Source organism: Podarcis liolepis (genome assembly GCF_965112155.1).
Source record: "Podarcis liolepis genome assembly, chromosome: 7".
Classification (NCBI taxonomy): Eukaryota; Metazoa; Chordata; class Lepidosauria; order Squamata; family Lacertidae; genus Podarcis; species Podarcis liolepis.
Window position 1 is genome coordinate 38,328,164 of NC_139561.1, and position 24,609 is coordinate 38,352,772.

General features: G+C 44.2%; 1 protein-coding gene and 2 long non-coding RNA genes across 3 annotated transcripts in view; 2 read left to right on the forward strand and 1 right to left on the reverse strand.

Moving 5' to 3' along the window:
- Positions 1–9,835: 9,835 nt before the first annotated feature.
- LOC310710490 lies at positions 9,836–11,905 on the reverse strand. The gene is made up of 3 exons (XR_014528091.1): positions 11,853–11,905; positions 10,797–11,141; positions 9,836–10,133 (listed from the first exon to the last, which is right to left on the reverse strand). It is a non-coding gene; the product is annotated as an uncharacterized lncRNA (long non-coding RNA).
- Positions 11,906–13,256: 1,351 nt separating this feature from the next.
- Positions 13,257–24,609, forward strand: part of SDR42E1 (short chain dehydrogenase/reductase family 42E, member 1) — a 986,520-nt gene continuing 975,167 nt past the window's right edge. The window contains exon 1 of the mRNA XM_083513773.1: positions 13,257–13,275. The gene's annotated coding sequence lies outside the window, so the exon portion shown is untranslated. The remainder of the gene's footprint in view (positions 13,276–24,609) is intronic.
- Positions 13,804–22,960, forward strand: LOC310710495. Its single transcript, XR_014528095.1, has 2 exons — positions 13,804–13,960; positions 22,679–22,960. It is a non-coding gene; the product is annotated as an uncharacterized lncRNA (long non-coding RNA).

Genomic DNA, 24,609 nt, shown 5'->3' on the forward strand with positions numbered 1-24,609 from the left:
GCCTCAGGAAGCAGATGTCGATGCTGGACTCGGACGAGGCCGGCGAGCACACTTCGAAGGCGGGCAGGTTCCGCAGCGGCTCCACCTCCTCGTAAGGGTCGCCCCGGTACTCGAAGCCCTCGTAGTCCGGCGCGAAGCCAGAGCTGTCCTGCAGGAGGTCCGCCGCCGAGGCCCGCCGACGGGGCCGCTCGCGGTTGCCGTCGGGGCCCGTCGAAGGAGGCGCGCTGCTGCCGCCGTACTCCAGGTCCGGGAGGGCGTGCAGGGAGGCGGCCAGAGCTTTCAGGTCATGCTCGCTGAGCTGAGAGGGCGCCAGGTCGTGCTCGGGCCGCCGCCCGTCCGTTTCCCACTCGCAAGGGGAAGCGCCTTGCAGGCCGCCGAGGCCTTGCTGGGGGCTCGCTTTCATGTGGGACCTCGAGTGCCTTGGAAGGGAGACCAATCAGTGTCGGATTTAGGTATAAGCTAAACAAGCTATAGCTTACCATTACCTTCTATGCTGTTACTATTTTTTTATTTTTTTTTACATAGGTAAAAAGTGACCTTTCCCCATCTGGCATGGTGGTGTGCCTCGAGATTTTTTTCATGAAACAAGTGTGCCTTTGCCCAAAAAAGGTTGGGAAACACTGGTCTATACTAAGTTCCTCCCAACAACTCTTGACCTCACTAGCATAGGTCAGTGGGAACATAAGTGGTAACAAATTCGGACAGGGGGATGGAAGACAAGTTATACGATGAGAAGTTGAAGGAACTGTGTATGTTTAGCCTGGAGACTGATGAGATGGGGAGCATGATGGCACTCTTCAGGGATGAGCAGAGGGCAAAGATTTGTTTTCAGAAGGGGAGGAATCAGACTAGTGCTGCATTCACAAAACAGCTTATTTCGTTTCCCCAAAGTTTCCTTAATTGTTAGTTTCTTCATTATAATCAAGCTTTCACATGACGTGAAAGACACTTTCGGAGAACTAATAGAACATAGTGCATGCTTGTGTTATTTCATTCCCCACAAAATACCTTTTGCAGCCCCCTTAAGCGAGAGAATCGCAGGACAAAATTTGGGGCGGTATCCCAGCATAGTTTCCCCCTGCTGTTTTCATGGAGCAATCACAGGGGAACAGAAGCATGCATGTGTGGAAACGGTGGGGTGTAGGGGCACAATCTAATGATGTGCATTGTTGTGTCACACCAGACCCATTGGTGTGAATGAAATTTAGTGTGACATGCCAGTGCATTGGTCAAAAAGCCACAGTTCCATAGCCCAACAGGTGCTGCAGAGTGAAAAGAACATTAGAAAATGGCACAGAAGTGCTAGCAGCATAATCGGGAAAACTAATGAAATATTGTCCATGTCTGAATGCAAATGGGCTTAAGTGATTGGTGGGCAAATTTTGGCTGAACGTTAAGGGAAGCATCTTGACAATATGAGTAGTTTGAAAATGGAACCAATTACCTGGAAGGGTAGTAAAAATGGAGAGCCAGCATTTGGGGGGTGTTGTCACTGGGGATTTCTGGCATCAAGCCAGGGCAGTGAACTAGGTAGTCATTTGGCCCCGGCATTCTGTTCCTCACTTGTGGTTATCTTGCATGTATATTGGAACAGTTGCTTTGAGATATTACTGGACCATGTTTTGGAACCAGCTGTGTAACATTACCAAACCAAATATTTCGAGCAGTGTTCTAGTACCAAGCAAGCTTTCCATTTTCTGTGGGTTGTATCCGGTACTAGTCATATGCAGGCTAATTGAAATTAATGGACATGATTAACTTAGGTCCATCAATTTCAGTGGGTCTGTTCTGAGTCAAACCTAGCTGGCAACAAATTGCAGAATATCCAGAGCTTGATGGAAGCTCACGGACCTCACCAATTGCAAGATTCCAACCAAAGGCATTTTGGCTACAAAGCTATTCTTATTATTACAATTAGTCTATTAATCACATTCTAAACCACCATCTGTTTGTCCCCACAAGGACACTAGCTGACATGTTCTGCACCAGCTGCAGCCTCCAGACCAACTCCAAGGGATAGCCCCATATAGAATGTTTCCCACCTGCTTTTGCATCCAGTAATGGACACTGCAATGTCACAGAGTTCACCTTGACCTCAAGAACTCCAGAAGGCCTGTCTTTTGCTGGCTTTTTCACCACCTCTGGCTTCTGCCCATATCTGCCGTGTGTTTCTGAAACCCACAACAGCAGTTAGAAAATTGTGGGTGGGAGTCACAGCAGTGTTCACTTAACATAACATCTCTTTACTCTGCAGAGCAAAGAGACTCATGGAGACTTAATGTGAATCAGGTGTATTGGAAAGTGTTAAATAAATGACTCATCATAAATTAGTGCCCAACTTAAAAAACAAGAGTGCCATCTCATTGTTTTCAACAGCTGCACTCATAAGCTCAGAGTACTTTGCTGATCCTTTCTAATTGGATTACAGGGGATTAGTCCCCCCTAAATTTGGAGGGCAGAGAAGAGGAAGTTGGTAAATGCCTGGCAAGAGTGGCTGTCTGTCTCTCTCCACTCAGTGCAGTTGTCTGTTTCTCTCTAGAGATTGACCAAGGACCTGTGGCTCAGGAAACTTGTTCCACATAAATTGCCATTCTGGACAACCATTTAATCACTGGGCTGCAGTCTAAAGGAATCAGGATGAACTCTCAAGCATCCTTGCTGTTCCTGGAGACAATCCAGAGCACAGAATTTACCATACAATGATCCACGGGGCTACTGCTCTCCAGTCTCCTGTTTAGTGCCATCCACATCCACACACCCACTCCCTGGTCACCAGCATCAGACACAGAGCCAGGAACCCAGCTTGATGCTACAGCCTCTGACTCAGTGCCTTGCTTGCTGCTAGACTCTGAGTTCACAATACCATTTGGGCTTCCTTCCTCTTTCATCCTCCATGTAGTGAATGCATACCCCCAATCTGTCCTTATTTCAGATTTTTCCCATTTCCACTGACCTTTCCATTACTTATTTACCTTCTCAATTTCCAGCAGGCTTCACAGTGTGGCTCCGTGATTGTTAAATGCATTCCTTAATCTAGTTCTCTCTCTGAATAAATAACTTGGTTCCACCTAAGCTTTATTGTTTCTCGCCCCTTTTAACTTCATGACATTTCTTCATCACTTAAAAGTTGCCTTTAAAAAAACACAAAATGAAAACTGTAACCTTTTCTTCCTGGACCGTTGCTAATAATGCTCTGCTTTCTTAATCATTACATGACTCCTTTCCATTCTTTCATATGCATTGCTCCGCCATTTAAAAGCTCAAAGCCGCATTCTGCATCTTGGCCATTTCCTCCTCATCACATTGCCTGTGCTATATGGGCACATACCAATGCAGACATAGCTCTTCTCTCTTGCCTAAGCGGCAGTTTCTATGTATTTCACTTGGTGATTATAATTTTCATTGGATAGCGCTTGTAGTGAGCATGTGGTTGGGCAGAGCTAGGGATGGAAGAAGGCAGCGTTTTCTGTCCTCCAAAGTCACCGTGAAGAGTCAGCAGAAGAATGCAGTGGGATAAGGAATTGAATACTCCATATAGGGCCTGCAAATATCTGCACATATAAATGAATTAAATTATGCACCAATCAGGGCAAGGGTAACCACTTTCAAGATCCATTGACTCATGAAAGCAGCAAACACACGTCTCCGATTCAAATAAAATAGAGCTTCAAACTGTTCCAGCTGAAGGCAGAAGATTTCTTTGGAAATGTCATAAGGCATTGTTTTCTGTTCCGCCCTGTATTTGTCACACACAGCACTGTTTCCATTCCACTGCCATTCATTTTCCACCCAAAGGTATGCTATTTGTCTCACTTTCTGTTGTGGCAAAATTATGAAATCCATGCAATTAACTCTGCAAACTACATGGTTATGTTATTTCATCCCGTTCATTTTAATGCAAAGGAAACACAATACAAAGTTTAACCCATTACATATTGTTCTGCAGACTGAAAATAACTACTCTCAGTCTTTTTCACTGCATCCATTTAATAATAATATTAACAATTTTATGTTTATACCCTGCCCATTGTTCCAGACATGGAACAAAGAAGCAAAGCTTTCCATTTGCACGGAAGCTCACTGCCCAACAGATTGTCCAATCAGTTGCGCAACAAAATTGCACTGAGGCAAAACGTTTTGCCAGCGGAACATGCTGCTAACTGACTTTAACATACTGCTACCTCTGATGCAGCCCATTGAAACGAATGGACCTAAGTTATTCTTGTCCATTTCGATGGGTCTGCTCTGAGTCAAACTTAGTGAGAGTAAAGCACAACCCTCAGGATCCAAACATGCCATACACTTAGCTTAACAACTGTGTGCTTTCAATGCTCCTTTCTTCATAAGCTTTCCTCCCCCCCCCTCTCTCTCTGTGTCTCTCTGTGTGTGTTATCTTTCAACAGATAAAATTAGACAATTCTTGCTTTCCACCTCCCTTTTTGCAGGCTACATTTCTTCCTTTATAACTCATCCCTGGAGAAAGGTTCATGACTGAAAAATCATTGCTAACTTCATTTTCCGTCTTCAGCGCACATTTCTTTCCCAGGGCAATAATAAGGAGTAATGGCCAACACATCTTGCAAGGCCTGCGGAAGGCAGCAAAATGCCTTTTGGTGTTTTCTTATTTGTTGCCATATTTAACTTATTTTAAGGATGCTAATTTGTCTTCCCGGCTTAGCTGTTTGTCTTCCATTTAGTGATCCTTTCCAGGCTCTCTGTGATGTGTTCAGAATGAAGTTGGCTTCTCCCCCAACCCGCCCCCCGCCCACACACAACAGAGAAATTAAAAGTGGAAACCTGTGACTCCAGCTCTTCTCTTTGAAATGGCTTGTTCAGCCAAACTGCATCCATATTTTTACTTCTGCAAAAACCCCACTGACTTAGGCTGCAGTTCTATACCCACTTCCTTGAGAGTCATAGGACTTTGAGTAAAGATGTAGAAGATGGTGCTATCAGAGAAACAGAAAGCTGCCTTATATTGAGCCAGACCACTGGCACATCTAACCAATTATTGTCTATTCCAATAGCCTTCCTCAGTCCAGTGCCTTCCTCGTGTTTCTGGAGTACAATGTCCATCACCTCCAGCCAGCATTGGCAATGTTTAGGGATGATGGGAATTGTAGCCCAAGACATTGGGAAAGGCTGCAGCTCAGTGGTCCAGCATCTGTTTTGCATGCAGAAGACTCCAGGTTCAATTTCCTAGTCTCTCCAAGTGGGGGTAAGAATATTCACTTCCCAAACCCTGGAGATCTGCTGCCAGTCAGTGTAGGCAATACTGAGCTAGGTGGGCCAATGGTCTGACTTGGTACAAGGAAGCTTCCTATTCACATCTTATTCCATCTGGAGGGTAGAAGGTTAGGGGGAGGCTGATCTACATTGTGTGGCAGCACCTCTCCAGTGCTGCCTTTGCCACTCCTATATTGAGATGCCTTGTTTTGCATGCCAGCCTGTGTTCTTCTACAGAGCTAGGGCTCTGGTGATGGGTCCTGCTGCTCTGGTTCCTGTGCACTGACCTCACCATTCTCTGTCACCCCGTGAGTTCTTCCTACACTAACCTCTCCAAATCCCCAGCTTGCACCGGTGTATCCCAGTCCTAGCTACATCCTTCACTGGGATCCTCTTCCTCTTCCCTGTTGTCCTGCCAGTTCATGACAACAACATCATGTAGGACCTCTTTAACAAGTCAACCTTTAGCCAAAAGAACAAAACAGTCTCCTGGCTTTTAAATCAGTAGAGTGGAGGATGACTCATTACAGAACAATTTGGGGGGGGGGGGCAGGAATGGCATACTGTAAGCAGAGAAGAGTTTTCCACCATGTGCTATGGTAGAGAGGGTGATTTGCCACTTGGTGTGTGAATAAGAACTTTATAATAATGCTCTATGTCTTTATTTAGAGCATTTGTACCCTGCTCCTCAGCCCAAAATGCTCACAGAGTGGCTTACATAAAATCAAAACAGGACAGTCTTTAATAGCAAGCTTACAATCTAAAGCAAAAGCAAAAACCAAGCAAAAAACCCACGAGGTAAAAGGAACAGGGAGGGAAGAGGAAAATAAAATCACAAACTCAGCCATCAGTTTCTAAACAGTTGTCCCTATATTAATTAGCTGGCACAATTCAGGGGCCGGAGGTGCCTGATGAAGCTGGGCCTCCAGCAAAGCTGACAAAACAAGACTTCTGCTTCCCATCTCTCCCACAGAGGCAGTCTGATGGAATGGCTGCCCTCAGGTGACAGAGGAGGGAGAAGAGGCCTGAGGGACCTGGCCTGCCACAGCTGAGCTGATAAGAGTCCTATGATGCCTCCTGCATCCAGTAGTGATCTGGGCATAGAGGTGGATGCTGTAGGGGCACCAGATGGAGAGCCAGGTCAGGGCTCAGAACTGACTGCAGAAGATGGAGAAGGCCTTGCACCTGAGGCAGTAGGACAAGTGTTGGGAATTCCATTCCTCCCATGCTGCAGATGTGTGGGATTGTTACATGTCACATGTCTGTGTTTACATTCCAGCACTGATTGTTGGAGTCTTGTGAGCGGAAATTGAGATACGCTGTTCCGTTCTGTATAGCTTTTGCTTTTGCAGTTCTCTCTCCGAGGAAGAAGGACAGAGAAAGAAGCCATGTTATGTTACATTTGATTTTGTGCACAATAAATTAGGCTTAGATGTTATACCTCAAGGCTTAGCTTCTGTTTGAACTCTGCTTGCCGTGTGCTCATGTCCTTGGATATAGGTCACATCAGCGTGACGGGACACCGGAGTGGTGACTCCCAGGTGATGCTGTGTTGGGGGGGGAGGCACCGGCCTCAGTGTTTTCACCCAGCAACAAGAAATCCCAGAGGATTCACCCAGACCACAAGGACACCTTTCCATGAGCCAAAGCCAGACTCCTGAGGTAATGGGAAGTGGAGTTCAAACCACCTAGGGAGCAGCAGGTTGGGGAAGGCTGCTCCTAACCTTAAATCGCACTGTGTCTAGGAAGGTTAGCCTTGGAACTGTCTAGAAAGGTTCTCTCCATCATGCTTGACGCGTGATGGTCTATTCCCAAATGGACACGACCACTTCACGACACACTCTTTTCAAGATAAGAGTATTGGCAAGGGAGAATGCTGCCCATCTTTACACAGCCTGCCAGCGGGGGCAGGGGATATTTCATTCTCCAAGTGAAAAGAAAACAGAATTGGCAGGGAGATAAAAGCTACTCAGTGTTCTTCAGAGTCTGTTTTGGAAACCCTGGAGAGTCAATAACAAGCGGGCATTAAAATATTTGTTTAAAATAATTTTGTTGGTGTCCCTTTAGATTTAAACAGGAAGCATCACCTGTCACTCTGTGGAGTTTCTGCGCCCTCTCTGTCAGGTGGTGGAGAATATACAGCTGCCTGCTTGACAGAGGTAATGAATTCTGAGACAGGTGGTGTTTCTTGATTATGCGGCATTATAATTGTAGACCTTTTCTTGCGACGTCCTTGACAGTTCACTTTTATATCGGGAATGGCATGCAGATTAACTGATGTCGGGCTAGGGGGGAGTTTGCACCTCTTCTAACAAAAAGTTGAATAAAATTGCTAACTGGAAAGCAAGAGAGCTGAGAAAATGGTGGCTAGAGTGGGAAAATGCAAGGAATCTTTTTACAGACATCTGGTAGTGTGCCAAATGCCAGCCATAAGAGGGCTTCTACTAGTGCAAAATCACAACTGGTGGCACCCACTGTCTGCACTGACTTTCAGCAGCAAAAGTAGCCCCGTGGGTTGAATCTCTGGAAGCTGTTGAACTAAAGCTCCCACCATCCCTTATCATTGACCCAACTGACTGGGGCTTATGGGAGTTGGAGTTCACAGCATTATAGAGGATACTGCATTGCCTTCCCCTATCCTATAGCATCCCAGGGAGCAATATCATGGGTTATTTTCAGCTACCCGACCCCTTGTCCTTGGAAGCCCTATAAGAAGCTGCTACAGAAGAGGGACTATTTCTAGAGCCAAGATGAAACTGTAAAGCTCCCTTGTTTTTGCCGTTGGCCACTGGATGTTGCCTATGTAACCTTGTTATATTTATATTACTGATTTTTTTTTTTGGTATTTGCTATTGTGTTGTTTTGCTATGTTATTATGAAATTGTTTTTGCCCTGTTTCCTTTTTTATGCTTTATTGTACTTAAACATCAGAAAAAGAAAACCATACATTTACGTCACCTGTTATATGAAATACAAAGCTAACAAAAAAAAAATCATATGTTCTGACTGTAAATCTTCTTTAAGTGCATCTAACTTCCCATCATCTCCATATTTCATTTGATATTTACAGACTTATTGCATAAACCTATCCATTCAATTTATAATAAAATATTATTTCTCCTTTTTACTTAGTACAGCTGCAGAAGTTATTCGAAGGCAGCGATTTTGAAAACTTCCCATGTTCCAATGAATGGGTTTTTTTTAACTTATCTTTCATTTCCCCCCAGATATTTGGGCTAGTTGTGCATATTCAACCAATTTTTGTAACCATTCTGATCTGGAAGGGGTTTTATCACTTTTCCAATTAGACGCTATTAGGATTCTTCCTGCGACAGTGGCGTACAGAAAAATTTCTCTTACATTCCTCAGAATGTCTGGTCCTGTAATTCTGAGTAGGAAAGCTTTTGGTTTGGTTTTGTTTTTTTTAAAAAGACACCCTGAACATTTTTTAAAGTTCTGAATAAATATTGTCCCAGAAAATCCTAATTTCTTTACATAGCCACCACATAGGAAACATTGTACCAATTTCCTCTCCACATCTCCAACAAGTACTAGATATATTTTTACACATTTTTGAAAGCCTCCTGGAGGTCAAATACCAATGGTATTATATTTTTTGAAAGTTTTTCCTCAGAGTGTAGCATGCTGTAAATTTCCAATTTACTTTCCGTAGTTTCCCCCACTCTTTCAATTCTATATTATACCCCAAATCCTGGGCCTGCACTGTTTCCTTTTGAAATGGCTTTGTATTCTTTCTTGTAAGCTGCTTTGAGCATGATTTTTTTTTTTTTTTTGGTGGAAAAGCGGCATACAAATAAAATGAATGAATGAATGAATGAATGAATGAATGAATGAAATGCCAAGGTTTTGACTCACATTCAGAGGCTGAAGACATGTGATTCGTGCAGAATGGTCTCATGTTCAGTCTCCAGGTTCAGGTTGGAGGGAGCCCTGGGCAGGCTGCCCACCTCCACCTGCAGTCAATCTGTTGAGCATCAGGTTGAGATTTGCATCATACCCACCATAAGCTTATCAGACAACACTGGGATAGGAATTGGTGTTCAGCTCAGCAGCAAGAGGTGCAGAAATGAAGTGTCTGCAGTCCCCTGCTCCATCTCTAGATGAACTCTGAATTCCTTTAGGCTGGGAACCAGAGGCATTCTGCGGTAATAAGGATGCTGGATGCTGAATGCCAAGCAAACAAACAAAACTAATATTTTGCTCTAATAAAATGCTTTTATGCGATGGCAGCCGTGCATCAGGCCTTCCCAGTGTTTTCTCTTTAGGACATTTTAATGCATGCAATGGCTTTAGGGGGTAGGGGTGGAGAGGCAGTTCTTCAAGAAGCTCAGATTTTATTTAAAAGTTAAATGCTTTTGATAAAGAGCACCACGTCTCCTGAATGAACACCACTGATATCCCATGGGGGTTGTGCAGGACAATTTCTCCATAGACTGGTTGCAAAGGCAACTTGCATGCTGAATAATTCACAAAGTGCAAACACATTAAAAAAAAAAACAAATCCAAAAAACCACCCCCGCCCCTAATTTTGGATTCTCTTCCATGCAATAGTTTTGCTGAGTTCTTTCTATTTATACATTGACAGCTGTACACTGCAAAGTGAATACTGTTTATAATTAATAATGTATGATCATTATGATGCTCTGTACATCTTTTATTGCTTAAATGCGTCTCCATGCAGCTTTCGATCATCTATTTCTTCCTTCCTTCCTTCCTCCTCTTATTCTTTGGGAAGAATTCAACATATGGTTTCCTGTATTGATGTGGAGATCCGCTTGCTGGGTTTAAAATTGTAAACAATGAATAGCGGCTTTTTTTTGGAGCGCAAAACATATTTTGTTTTCTCTTAAGTTCTCTCAAGTTCTGATGAGCTTTCTTTCCAATCACTGGTGGGAGAGAAAAAAGCAAATCTTAAGACTGTAATCCTAAATCCTAAATCCTATAGTCCAGGGCTGTCCAATTACTAAGAGACTGGGATCTACTCCCACTATAAAAAAAACTGGCAGTGATCTACCCATTGAATTGACCAAACTTGTTGAGCTTTTTTTAGGGAGCCAAAGTTAGTGAGCTTTTTTCGGGGGGGGGGGGAAGCTGAGGGTTCAAAGTTCGACCAGGATCCTGTGATCGACCAACAGAACACAGTCGACCTGTTGGACAGCCCTGCTATAGTCAAATGAAATCACAGGTAGGATTTGAGATAAAAGCAGCGGAAGAAAAATCTTAAAATAATGGTGATGGAGACACTTTTTGTAATAACTAAAGATATAATGCAGTAGAAAAGGTTCGAGTAAAAACACTGTGGAGGTGGGAGTGAGAAGTCAATTTATGAAACAACATAATTATTTGCTATGGAGAGTATTGTGAAATAGTTTGACAAATTTAATAAAAAATAATATTGGAAAAAGACTGCAATCCTAGGCATACTTCCTGGAGAGTAACATGGAACTGAGTGAATTTATTTCTAAGTAAAGTAATGCATATGTTCAGCTTATGCAACTCATATCTTCTTTTTTTAAAAGAAGCATGGCTCCGTCTTTGAGTAGGTTTACCTCTCATGGTCTACCTCCCTGGGCTTTTTTCCTTTGCACAGTATGCTAGTTTCTGCACACAGTCCTCTCTCTCCTCCTTTCAGGCAAGCAAGATTCACTCTCAGGGTTCAAGGACACAAACACTTAATGAGGCTTTCAGGTTGGGACCACAGGAAGTTGACTTATTGATCCATCTAACTCAGACCATCCAACTAGCTCAGGGACTGGCAATGGTTCTCCAGGATTTTGGGTGCAGAGTCTTTCCCATCTCTACATGGAGATGCTGGGGATTGAACTTCAGACCTTCTCCATGTGAAGCAGGTGTTCTACCACAGAGCTACAGCCCTTCCTCGCTGAGAGATGCAGCTTGGGGAGGTGTGCAGCCAAGGTGAATTTGGGGCCTGGGGAAAGCCTTGAGCATCAGATGCAGAGGACCTCATTGGGCCAGCGCACCTGAAGTTCTCCATCCCTACAGTATGGTGTCGATTTCCCACTGGGAATCATCTGATAGCAGCATGCAGCACCCTTAAGCAGTTGCACAGCACCTTGGAATTGACACCCATAGCCATGCTGACATCTGACATGTAGCCTCCATCTCAGGATGCAGGAAGTGACAAGCTGACATTTAAAAATGTCCCGCAATGCATTTTAGCAACAGGTATTCAGAAGCATGGCACCTCCAATGATGCAGGGCATGGCACAAGTGGCATGGGAGACATTTTACCTCCTCTCATGATACTGGAGCTCAGGATCATCCAGTGAAGCTGGAAATTGGAAGATTTGAGATCTGTGGAACTCACTTCCACAAGATGTGGTGATGGTCACCAACTTGGGTGGCTTTTAAAGAGGATTAGACAAATTCATGGAGGATGAGGCTATGAATGGCTACTAAGCTTCTGAATACTAGTTGCTGGAATCACAAGTGGCGAGAGCACTGTTGTACTCAGGTTCTGTTCACAGGCTACGCATTGGGGCAACTAGTTGGCCACCATGAGAACAGGACATTGGACTAGATGGGCCTTTGCTCTCTTTTGGCAGGGCTCCTCTTGAATTTTGTACTTCTCCAGGTTGTGATACCTGTTATTGTATTCAGTGGTCTCTGTTTGCCTGAGCTTGAGTCTGGACTAAGGATTCTGAGCCTCTGTGTTCTGATTCAATACATCACAGAACTATTCAGGATTTGGGCCTCTGCCACTGGCCCTTAAACTCTGAGTTATGATTCGCAGCTTGGGAGTTTAGATAGCCAATCACGTTGGGAGTGGGAGTGGCCCAGGCCTTCAGAAATGTATATAAGCAGTTACTTTTCCTCTGTTGTCTAGTTCTGTAAGTTCAATAAAGGTTCTTGCTGTTATCATTGTGTCTTGCCTCATGGGAACCCACCTACACTTCAATACCATTCATCTTTTCCTGTAATTTCTGTCTTTCTCACTAAGATGGAGTGAAGAACAGCTACCATTAACATTTCATCAACCCTCCCAAGTGGACATGCTAAGGACATTTTAAAAATCCTCAGGCACCAATTGCATCTTGGAACCGGCATAATATTCTGACAGATGTGAATTGTCGTGAGCAGATTGCTCTTTGAAACAACAGTTCCAAGAAACAAACTCTCTAATAGTGTAAAACTGTCTGGGAAAACACGCCAAGCTTTTCTGAACAGTGTTACCAAGTTTAACACATCCTGAAGTGGCTTATTAGTGGCCCCGTTCAACCTTTTATATTTCCCAATAACAACCCAACGTCTTCATCTTATCACATGGTGCGACAATTGACTGAGTCTAGGTAATGGAGCTGCCTGCGGGCTGCACAGTCTTATAGATTTTAATGACTCGTTAGGTACTTATTCACTTTTAACTTAAACAACTTGGCCATTTTGTAGAGAACGAACCTTTAAAACAGAATTAATGCTTTTAAAAAAATGTAATTGTACTGCATAAGAGGCATTCCGCCAGTGGAATTCCATGTCTAAACCAGCAACTTTAATCTGGTTACCCCATTATTTGTTCTTTCCTCACTTTGCCCTGCCTGCACCTCTTGCAACTTTATCTACAGCTTAATGACCTTCTCAGGCTTCAAGGTTTATGTCAGTGGAATATCTCTCTCTCTCTCTCTCTCTCTCTCTCTCTCTCTCTCTCTCTCTTTCTCCCCCCCCCCTCAGAAAACAACAACAACATATTTTGCTTTTTAATAAACATCCATGGACCTCAGTTTGATCACAGAAACTGACAGCTGCTTCTCTCCCCCTCTCCATCCACTTTTGGGCTGTACAGTGGTACGTCGGGTTAAGAACTTAATTCGTTCTGGAGGTCCATTCTTAACCTGAAACTGTTCTTAAACTGAGGTACCACTTTAGCTAATGGGGCCTCCTGCTGCTGCTGTGCCGCCGCCATGCGATTTCTGTTCTCATCCTGAAGCAAAGTTCTTAACTCGAGATACTATTTCTGGGTTAGAGGAGTCTTTAACCTGAAGCGTCTGTAACCTGAAGCGTCTGTAACCCGAGGTACCACTGTAAATATTTTCCTTCTTGTTATCTGACCCGTGAGACCCAGAAGAATTCTCAAAACAAATTCATTTGAATTTCAGCTAGGTTGTGCCACCAATCAATTGCATTTTTAATTTTTTTTATGGCTAAGCTAGTACAAAATGTGGGGTTGTGGCGGTGGCAAAAAACTACAAAGTATGTCACTCCCTCCCTCTTTTTTTTTTTTTTTGCTGCCCATGGCACCCAACTTGTGCTGGCACCCACAACATTTTATAAAGGTATGAGTACAGGCACTTGATATTCTTATTTTTTAAAAAACCCACTATATATAATATATCTTGTGCTTTGATTCACAGGACCCCTAATGTAAAACTAATAGTTGTCTTTTAAAAAGCAAAATAGAGCATCAAAACCACCAACAATCACAAAACCCATAAAGCTTAGGCCAGAAATCAATCAATGTTTCTTTTGTTGCCCAGGCAACAAAAAGAACTCAATTGACAGCATAACAAGGCAGGGCTGGCGCTAGTGGAAGGCATCACTGGGCACTTGCTGAGGCCAAAGCTCTGCAAAGGGCCTACTGATGGCCTTGCCTTGGAATGAACTCCATTGTGAGACTTGGGCTGTACGCCCTGCCTCCAATTAAATATCTCTCTCCGTTCCGTAAAATGCCAAATGATTACAAGGAGCGGCTGATGCAATGGTAAGCTCCGAAATTAAATTTAGACACCATCAAAGCGGCTCGGAGAAGATTTGCTCATTTGTTGCCTATCCGAGTGATGTTTGCAGTACGTGAAAGGCAAAAAACACACACACAAAACCCCCAGTTTCATTTTGGGAGTATCGTCTCCACTTAGAAAATACTTTATTAAGGAGACACATGCAAATAAGGGATCTTGTTCCATCTCTTTAACATAGCAACGACCAGCCTCTATTTTAATCTAACATCTGTCAATTCTAATTACTAAGACGCGTTAAGGGTTGGCAAAGAGATTGAGAGCACCTCCCATGAGTAACTTGACTTGAGTTAACCCAGAATGGATGATAATCATTGTCTATCTCTATGTGGTCTTGACGCCACATTACAGGATGAGAACCGTAGAAACAAGAGAAAGAGACTTTATTAAACCAAACTGTTATGGACGTCTTCTAATGTATAGTAAACATCTTTACAAGGAAGTTCCCCTTCCCTGTAGAAATTAATGCTTTATTATGGCAGTTTAGCAAATTTTCTCTTTATTGGCCAGGCTGTTCTTAGGAACATCTCAGTTTCTTTATTCCTACCCGTTTATGAGAGAGCTGCAGCTATAAACATCACTGGCTGAATACAAAGCTGGAAATTTCTTGATATTTCCAAGTTATTTTTTATGATTCATGTACTGCTGTAATTTGGATGCTAATTTACCATTTACTGTTCAATTTGGCTTTGATTGAGTACAACCTTTCTCTTCCTGCTTCCAAGGGATCAGTGAGATCAGAGTATTGCTAGAGATGTAGGTATATGTTGCAATTCATTTTTTATATTTTAAGGGGAACAATGTGTTATATTTTTGGCTTTGGGGTGTGTGTAAGCGAGAGAGCAAGAGAGATCCAGAGTGCGGCGGGTGGAATTATATAGTGGGAGTATGAAAAGCACAATCTTTACATAACACAATTCTTTGTATCATACATCTTTGGAATGGATACGTGTGCATCCCTATAAATTTTTGTTTATGCTGAATTAAGAATATCAAATCCATTATGGAGTGCAACTGAGTGAAGAACATCTGCGTGCAAACACAAAACATCCGCATTATAACCTTTCCTTCCTGGGGATGTATTTCATTGGAGACCAATGGTTGTGGGTATTGGGTATGTTTTGCCTCCATCATAGTAGATGGGAGAGTGCTGTTCTACTCTGGTCCTGATTGTGGGCCTCTCATGGGCATTTATTTGGTTGGCCACTGTGAGATCAGGATGTTGCACCAGATGGATCACTGACCTGATCCAGCAGGACTATTCTTGTGAAGAAGAAGAAGAAGAAGAAGAAGAAGAAGAAGAAGAAGAAGAAGAAGAGTAGTAGTTTGGATTTGATATCCCGCTTTATCACTACCCGAAGGAGTCTCAAAGCGGCTAACATTCTCCTTTCCCTTCCTCCCCCACAACAAACACTCTGTGAGGTGAGTGGGGCTGAGAGACTTCAATGAAGTGTGACTGGCCCAAGGTCACCCAGCAGCTGCATGTGGAGGAGCGGAGACGCAAACCCGGTTCCCCAGATTACGAGACTACCGCTCTTAACCACTACACCACACTGGCTCTCAATAGTATTGTGTATACTATTACTGTCCCTATGAATGAATGACTCCCTCCCTCGCAAAGTCATTTACTGGGGAACCTCCCCCCCCCCAGATACTCCAATATCTGCAACAATGAACATACTTTGCTCACTCCCTATTGCATCTCAGATTGTAACCCCTTTACTTTGTCCCACGGTTCTTAATGAGAGCCATTGAGAACTAAGATGGCTCATTTATGTCAGGGATGAGGAACCTTCAGCCCACCCAGATGTTACTGGGCTCCAACACCCATCAGCCCCAATCAGAATGGCTAATGTTTGGGGATTATGGGAGTTGTAGTCCAACACTATCTGGAGGGCCACATATTCCATGTCCTTGCTATAAACCCTTGATGGGTATTGAGGTTGAATTCACACCACACATTTAAAGCAAATGAGTTTCCCCAAAATGGGAACTGTAGTTTGTTATGGGTGCTGGGAAGTGTAGCTCTGGGGAGTAAACTACAGTTCCCATGATTCTTTTTTTTGGGGGGGGGAGTTGTGATTTATATGTATGATGTATACGCAGCCTAAATCTCATTGAAGCAAGTCTTCTCGGTGGGGCTTATGACTGAGGAGATGTGCTCAGGAATACACTACAATAAGTCCTCATTTTATGTGTGGGTTTGATTCCAAGGGTTACACATATATGTGAAATACCTTCATAGTCAAACCTTTGGAGATGCCCCACAGGTAGCAGGTAGTGAGGTTGAATCTACATATTTAAAAAACACTGTGAAAATGCTTTTTAAAATAAAGTTTTGAAAAATATATCGAATTTTTCATAGCTCACTTTCGCCATCAAGTGTCACCTTTGTATATTGCACTTTACAACACATTTAAAATGCTTTATTTGCAGCTGTGTAGCTGAGTCCCTAGAGCAGGGGTCAGCAAACTTTTTCCACTGTCCCTCAGCCCTTGTGGGGGGCCGGACTATATTTTGAAAAAAAATAACCCCCCCCCCATGACCCTTCTCCACAGCACTGGATGAGCCCTGGTAGCTGCTTACCTGTGCTTTGTGAGCGGCAGCAGCTGGCGGGTGCAATGAGCGGTGCAAAAGGGCTGGCTCTGGAGAGGGGCTGCTTAAAATGGCACTTAGCCAACCGCAGCTCAACAAAGCCCAGCCCCCTTCCTTCTCTAGGCAGGGTGGGGAGAAGCCAGGAGGAGGGAGGGAGGAGCTGCTGCCGCGGCGGTGTGCGTAGGAAAATGGCGCAACCTGAACAATCAGAATCCCCACACCAATCCACGTAGCAATTCCTGCACCGTCCGCGGGCCGGATCCCAATGGCAATTGGGCCGGATCCGGCCCCAGGGCCATAGTTTGTCGACCCATGCCCTATAGCATCCTCAGCACTCCTCAAACTGGTGCACTAAGTGGGCCTTTTCCAGTAAGCAAGGCAGAGTGTTTAAAAGCTTTTTTTGTGTTGAGTAGCCCAAGTGGAACTGGAATGAAAAGAGGTTCTAAGCTGTACGCCTTGCTTGGGACTTGACTTGTGCAATGTCAACCAGCCTGCCTTCAACTGCTTGTGGTTGAAATCACGCAAGTTAAGATGAGGGATTACTGTATAAATGTATATATATCGCTCCATGATGGACTCTGCTTCTGGGTCATGCTACAGCAGGGGTAGCCAGTGCAGTGGCCTACAGAGGTTGCTGGAGGTTGCTTCCACCACGCTGAGGCATAATTTCACCACATACCACCTCCAGTTCTGCTCATGATTTGGGGTTTGTACATAACAGATGCATAACCCCTTGCAAATGCACAGGAGCTGGTAGCAGCCTGAACGTGGTGCCTTCCTGTTACGGCAAACTCTTTTGTGTTGTTATTGAGAGGGATCGGTTTGGGCTGGAAATAAGGGCATTTCCAGCCTGAGAGAACGAAATGTTGGGGCCATTTTTGGACTGACCAGCAGATGTCTCTGTTTGATACAGAGACACATAATCCAGTCTTATGTCCTTCCCCCAGCTGCATTCTGTCCCCGACTGAAGTTTTCGCAAGGATGTTTTATATTTCATTTTGGATTTTACTGCCAATGCTAGACAAGGCTTCCCCCACCTGCAACCCTCAACCATGAAACGTCATTAGGAAATTATTGTGATGAGGAAGGCATTCATTCATATAGGAATGAGTGTTTTTCTGTGTAACGGGAGGAGGACATGGCCTGAGATAAAATTAACAGACTGTTCCCCGGCATAATGACGACCTATTTGTTGTGCTGTTTGCAGAGAGACATTAGGAGCCCAACTGGAACACTGTTTTGAAAATGAATTTGTTAACAAACAAGGTTTTATTGTTGTAATTATTAACATTATAATCCCATCCGTCCTCCAAAGTGTTTGGGGTGACATAGATGGCCCTCCTACCTTTTATTCACAGCACACAACATCCAGCCCAAGAATGTTTTCAGTTCTAGAGCTGAAAAGTGTATAGAAATAATAAAAAGACCTCTACACACATGCAGTGTTTCTAGTAACCATGACCACTGAACAATGGCATTCTACTGGCTTTTTGGAGTTTTGAGAAAGTGTCATAGGCTGCAGCCCCAGAATGGCTGGTGTGGGGTTGTGGCATAACACAAAATGGCTGCCAGGCAAGCCAAGCCAGTAGAAACAGGAACTGAGCATGAATAACATGTGTTGTGGGTTTGTTTGTTTTTTAAGGGAGGGGTAGCCCCCTCCTCATATCTTGCCATCATGCCTAAATAAATTCCAAGAAGCTATGGCAAGTGGATAGGAACCTTATACAACCACATTAGCCCAAGATTCCGCCTTGGTAGGTTGGGTAATGGATGCTTATAGTTTCCAGCACTGCTGATTTGTCAAGCTTTTCTCAAGTTTTCACACAAAGAGCACCTTCCAAATTGGATTTGACACAGCAGAATAAACATCATCAACTGCAAACTAGGCCCTTGTTGCAACATGGTAAAATGTTGATGGAGATGGGAATTTGTGTGAGCATCTTTGTATCTTTTGCCTTCTCAGAAAAATAGTTGAAATTTTAGCACTACAGTGGTACCTCAGGTTACAGTCGCTTCAGGTTACAGACTCCCCTACCCCAGAAATAGTACCTCGGGTTAAGAACTTTGCTTCAGGATGAGAACAGAAATCGTGCAGCGGTGGTACAGTGGCAGTGGGAGGCCCCATTAGCTAAAGTGGTGCTTCAGGTTAAGAACAGTTTCAGGTTAATAACGGACCTCCGGAACGAATTAAGTTCTTAACCTGAGGTACCACTGTACTTCTCTTTATGATCCCAGTCCAGAGTACAGTGGATCCTTGGGTTGCGAACGTGATCCGTGCGGGAAGCACGTTTGCAACCCGTAGCATTTGCAACCCGCAGTGCCACATGTGCAGACGCGCAGGTTGCGATTCAGCGTTTCTGTGCATGTGCAAAGTGCGATTTAGCGCTTCTGCGTATGTACAAGTGCTGAAACCCAGAAGTAACCCGTTCCGGTACTTCCAGGTTCGGCACAGTGCGCAACCTGAAATCGCGCAACACGAAGCATCTGTAACCTGAGGTATGACTGTACTTTCTTATCTGTAATTTTTACTTCTGCAGGGAATTATTATTATAATTATTATTTAAATTTGCATATCACCCTTCATCCAAATATCACAGGGCAGTTCACAACAGAAAAATACAAAATGGGACACAAAATACATAATAAAACAAAAACAAGCCACGACTCCTGTCAGGGAACTGCCATCGGTTCAGGAGGGAGAGAGGAAAAGCCGAATGGATTATAGAGATTGTGGGAAGCAGCTCCTCCTCAGCGGAGGAGAGTAACCACGCCTCCAGTGGAGAGGAGCTGCAGGGCTCGGAGGAGGCGAGGAGGTGCCAGGAGACCTTGCCTGGGCAAAGTGGGGAGGAGAGGGGTCCTCCGTTACCCACGCCCTCCTTGCACAGTAAGCTTCCGCACAGAGAGGGGAGGCACAGACTGGGCGTCAAGAAATTACTTTGCTGGGGAAAGTTTAAGAACCGCCCACTTACTGATTCTGCCAGTGAATGAGCCAGCCACGGGAGAGTGGCGCTCTGGACAGATAAAGTTTATTTTTGCAGCTAAAGCAAGGCTTTACTACCGAGTAGGCAGGTAATTGCCTGCTTGCTCTCGAGCAACCGCTTGGAACCCTTACAACTCCCCTCCCACAAATGCATTTAAAAGGCCAGCCAAAGGCCTGGTTACAGAGAAACATTTTGCCTGATGCCTAAAGATATGTAATGAAGGCACCAGGAAAGCTTCTCTGGGGAGGGCATTTCATAAAAGGGGAGCCACCACAGAAAAAGCCCATTAACTTACCACTCTCCGGACCTCTTGTGAAGGAGAACCACAAAGAAGGGCCTCAGCTGATGATTGCAGGGTCTGGGTCAGTTCATATGGGGAGAGATAGTCCTTGAGATATTGTGGTCCTGAGCTGTTTAAGGCTTTATAGGTCAAAACCAGCATTTTGAATTGGGCCTGGAAATTAATTGGCAGCCTGTACAGTTCGACCAGGATCAGTGTAATATGCTCAAACCATCTTGCCCCAGTAAGCAACCTGGCTGCCACATTCTGCACCATCCGTCCAAACCATCTACAGAGGCAGCCCTACGTGTAATGCATTGTAGCCATCTAACCTAGAGGTTACCAGAGCATAAACAAAAGTTCAACTATCCCTGTCCAGATAGGGGCATAGATGGGACACCTGCTGAAGCTGATGGAAGGCATTCCATGCCACTGGGGCCACCTGAACCTCAAGTGACAGCATATGATCCAAAGGCGCCCCCAAACTATGTACCCACTTCAGAGGGGGTGTAACCACATCAAGAGCAGGCCACCTCCTATCCATCTGTGTAGTCTAGGGAACCACCCACTAACAGTGCCTCAGTCTTAACTGGATTGAGCTTCAGCTTGTTGGCTTTCATCCAGTCCAACCAAAGCAAGACAGCAGTCCAGCACTTCCACTGTCTCACCTGCAGATGGAAAGGAGAAGTAGAGCTCTGTGTCCTCAGCATATTGCTGGCAACGTCTTCCAAAGGGAAGATATTGGCTGCATCTTTTCAAAGTGTTGCAGTAATGCTTTTATATAAGCATTTGGGGGATTTTCCCCCCTACCCTGAAGCCCCCAGCTATAAATACATTAGCTTCTTATTTTTGATAATGGGCACCTCACACCCACCCTAATTTCAACACATTTTTTGATAGATTTCTGATCCTGACTCAGTAGTTTGGGGGGAAATGTTTACCTTTGACAGTGAAGTTTTAAATGAGAGTTAATCACACTAAAGAGCTTCTTTCGTCAGACAAATTATATATTTACATACAATTCTCTAATTGCTTACAGTATGTTGCTTTCCAAATATAGCACCTGCTAGCAAGAGATGCTGTTAATTTAGATATAACTAGATAAGCAACAGAGTTTTGCATTGTAAAACCTCCCCCCCCCATACACACTCAAGTATTTTATAAGGAAAATTCATTAATTTTACTGTAAGGCAGAGAGGGATTAAAAGAACAAGTTACTGTATTCAATTTGACAGGAATATATTTAATGGAGGGAAGCGTCTCTTAAGACATTTTATTGACTTGTAGATTGGGAATAGCAGGGTGCTCACAACAATACTATCTGAGGTGCAAGTCTTTAGAAAAAGCCAAGCAGAAAATCTTCCTGCAACTTCACTACCGTATTTTCAGCCTGTGGGGTTGGAAGAGGCACTCTGCCATTATTTGGGGTGGGAGGACAATGCACTTGGGTTATTCCCTTTCCCTGCTGATGATGGGCACTATTTTGTGATCCTCATATTTTTAAACTAAGTTTAACTAAGTCCCTTCCCTTTACTGCCTCCATCCTGAATTGGCTCTGAAGCCAATCCCTCCTGATCGGGAAAGGACCAGAAAGAACTATAAGGATGGCACACAAGGGCAACAGGGGGATTAACTGTTGACAGCATCAAAAGCACACAAACAGCTACTGGCAGCTATAAATGTGGGTGGGTGGGTGGTTGGATGGTGGTTGTGGTGCAGTTTCAGGGAATTCTTCCTTGCATCCCAAAATTAAAGTGAACTCAGTGGGTCTTACTTCTGAGTAAACACATATAGCAAGTGTGGGGACCCTTTTTCAGAAAGGGGGCCACATTCCCTTCTGAGGGCCACATAACGGTGGTGGGCAGGTCCAAATGGAAAAGTAGGCAGAGCAACAAATGTGAATTTTACCTTTACAGTAGGATAGTTCTATGCACACTCGCAGACTCTTCTCTGCCCTCCATTCAGACACTCAGGGAGTGCTATCAGAGTTAAAGAACATCTTCCAGCCAAGCCAAAACACCAAGAAGGGTGCAAGGCAGGACCATTGAGGGATGTTGCTCTGATAAGAGTCCTGAGGGCCAGATGGAAAGGCCACATCCATCCCTGCAAGACCCGATGTTCCCCATTGCCGATGCATAGAAATGCACTGTAAAAACCTAAGAGGTGGTCTTTGCTGATGCCCAGAGGAGAACGACATTGGCATCAGGTAGGCATGTTTGATGAAATCAGTATCCATGGGCTTGGGAAGTGATCAAGGGGAATATAACTGCACTAGGGATGAGGCAAGAGGTGGAAGGTGGGGACAGGGATCACGATGCCTCTCCTTGCACCCTAGAGCTGAATAAGGATAGAAGAGGAGTCTGCTGGACCCAGCCAGTGGTCCATCTAGTCCAGCATCCTGTTCTCACAGTGAGCACACAAGTGCCTGTGTGAAACCCACAAGCAGGACCCAACCACAAGAGCCCTCTCGCTCTCCTGCAGTTTCCAGCAACTGGTATTCAGAAGCATTACAGCAGAGCAGAGCCATCATGGCTAGTAGCCACCGATAGCCTTATCCTCCATGAATTTGTCTATTCCTCTTTTAAAGCCATCCAAGTTGGTGGCCATCACTGCCTCCTGTAAAGGGTGAGCTCCATAGTTTAACTAAGCACTGCACGAAGAAGTCCTTTTTTTCATCTACCAACATTCAGTTTCATTAGATGCCCTCAGGTTTTAGTGTTTATGAGTGAGGTCCATGCAATGGAATCAAGTCCCACCAGCACAACCTTCCTTCCACCAATTTTTACAAACTATGGCTGCAATTCTTACCCACTTCTTTCCATTTTTAGCAGTTCCCAGCCGTTGCCTATTGGAGCTGAAGTTTGAAGAGCAAGTAGAGGTTGAAAGAACAGGAGAAAAGCATCTCTGCATTCATTTATTTCTTTTTCTAAAAAAAATCCAGCTTGGGCAAGCCGCCTTAAGAGGATTGGAAAACACAGATGTAGCCAACACCAAAGGCTACCGAGCAAAGGATGGGAAGAAAGCAAAGCAGACCAAAGGCAAATGACTTAAATGCTGCTGAGATGAATTGCTGAAGCGAAAAAAATACATGTCAAGGCAATTATGGTTAACAGGGACTCAGAATGATCATGTTATGGTTGGGAACTCCACCAGACTGCTTGGCAAGGGGGGTGTTGGTTTTGAAGTATATAATTTGAGAGGTGTTCTCCAAAGGCTCTGGTAAACTTGCCAGTGCCTTACATTATCTATGAGCAGACAGGTGCCCCTTGAAGTCTACTGAGCTGCCAGACGGACATATCTGCCAGGTTGTCACAGTCCTTCTGGGGAAACAATGATTCTCAGATGGTCCTTGGGACATGCTTTTCTTAGCTGTTCTTTTGTGACTGAGAAGCAAAAACATCTGTCTGGCCATTGTGTGAAATGATTGCTTATAATCTGCCCCTGGCTTCTAAGTTGGACTAAAGGGAATGGTCTCTAATGCTTTCCCTGGCATGGTTCCGTCTGCAACCACATACAACCATGAGCACAGATCACCTTAGTCACCTAATTCATGCCATGGAGATATAGATATAGGCAGTGTTTTTTCTGGGGGTACGCAGGGGGTACGCATACCCCCTAAACTTTTTGTGAATCTTTGTACTTTTGTCCATTTACTGTATTTATTTTTCCTGATTTGAACTATAAAATGGTCATTTTTCTGAGTCAAAATGAGAGTACCCCTAAACATTTTTTAAAGAAAAAAAGCACTGGATAGAGATATAGAGAGATAGATAGAGATAGAGATAGAGAGAGAGATAGAGATAGAGAGAGAGAGAGAGAGAGAGAGAGAGAGATGTATTCCACACTTAGTTGTGAAAAATAAAATGAAAGTGTCCTACTTTAACAGTGAACTTTTAACAGGGAGAAATGTAAAGTATTGCACTTGGGCAAAAAAAAAATGAGAGGCACAAATACAAGATGGGTGACACCTAGCTTGAGAGCAGTACATGTGAAAAGGATCTAGGGGTCTTGGTTGACCACAAACTTGACATGAGCCAACAGTGTGACGCGGCAGCTAAAAAAGCCAATGCAATTCTGGGCTGCATCAATAGGAGTATAGCATCTAGATCAAGGGAAGTAATAGTGCCACTGTATTCTGCTCTGGTCAGACCTCACCTGGAGTACTGTGTCCAGTTCTGGGCACCACAGTTCAAGAAGGACACTGACAAACTGGAACGTGTCCAGAGGAGGGCAACCAAAATGGTCAAAGGCCTGGAAACGATGCCTTATGAGGAACGGCTAAGGGAGCTGGGCATGTTTAGCCTGGAGAAGACGAGGTTAAGGGGTGATATGATAGCCATGTTCAAATATATAAAAGGATGTCATATAGAGGAGGGAGAAAGGTTGTTTTCTGCTGCTCCAGAGAAGCGGACATGGAGCAGTGGATCCAAACTACAAGAAAGAAGATTCCACCTAAACATTAGGAAGAACTTCCTGACAGTAAGAGCTGTTCGGCAGTGGAATTTGCTGCCAAGGAGTGTGGTGGAGTCTCCTACTTTGGAGGTCTTTAAGCAGAGGCTTGACAACCATATGTCAGGAGTGCTCTGATGGTGTTTCCAGCTTGGCAGGGGGTTGGACTCGATGGCCCTTGCGGTCTCTTCCAACTCTATGATTCTATGATTCTACCATTTTATATGTCATGGCATATCATCCAGCCTTGTTGTTTCCAAGCGTGTTTTGGATTCCCTTTTCAAGATACAGGATTGCTGATTAAATTCCT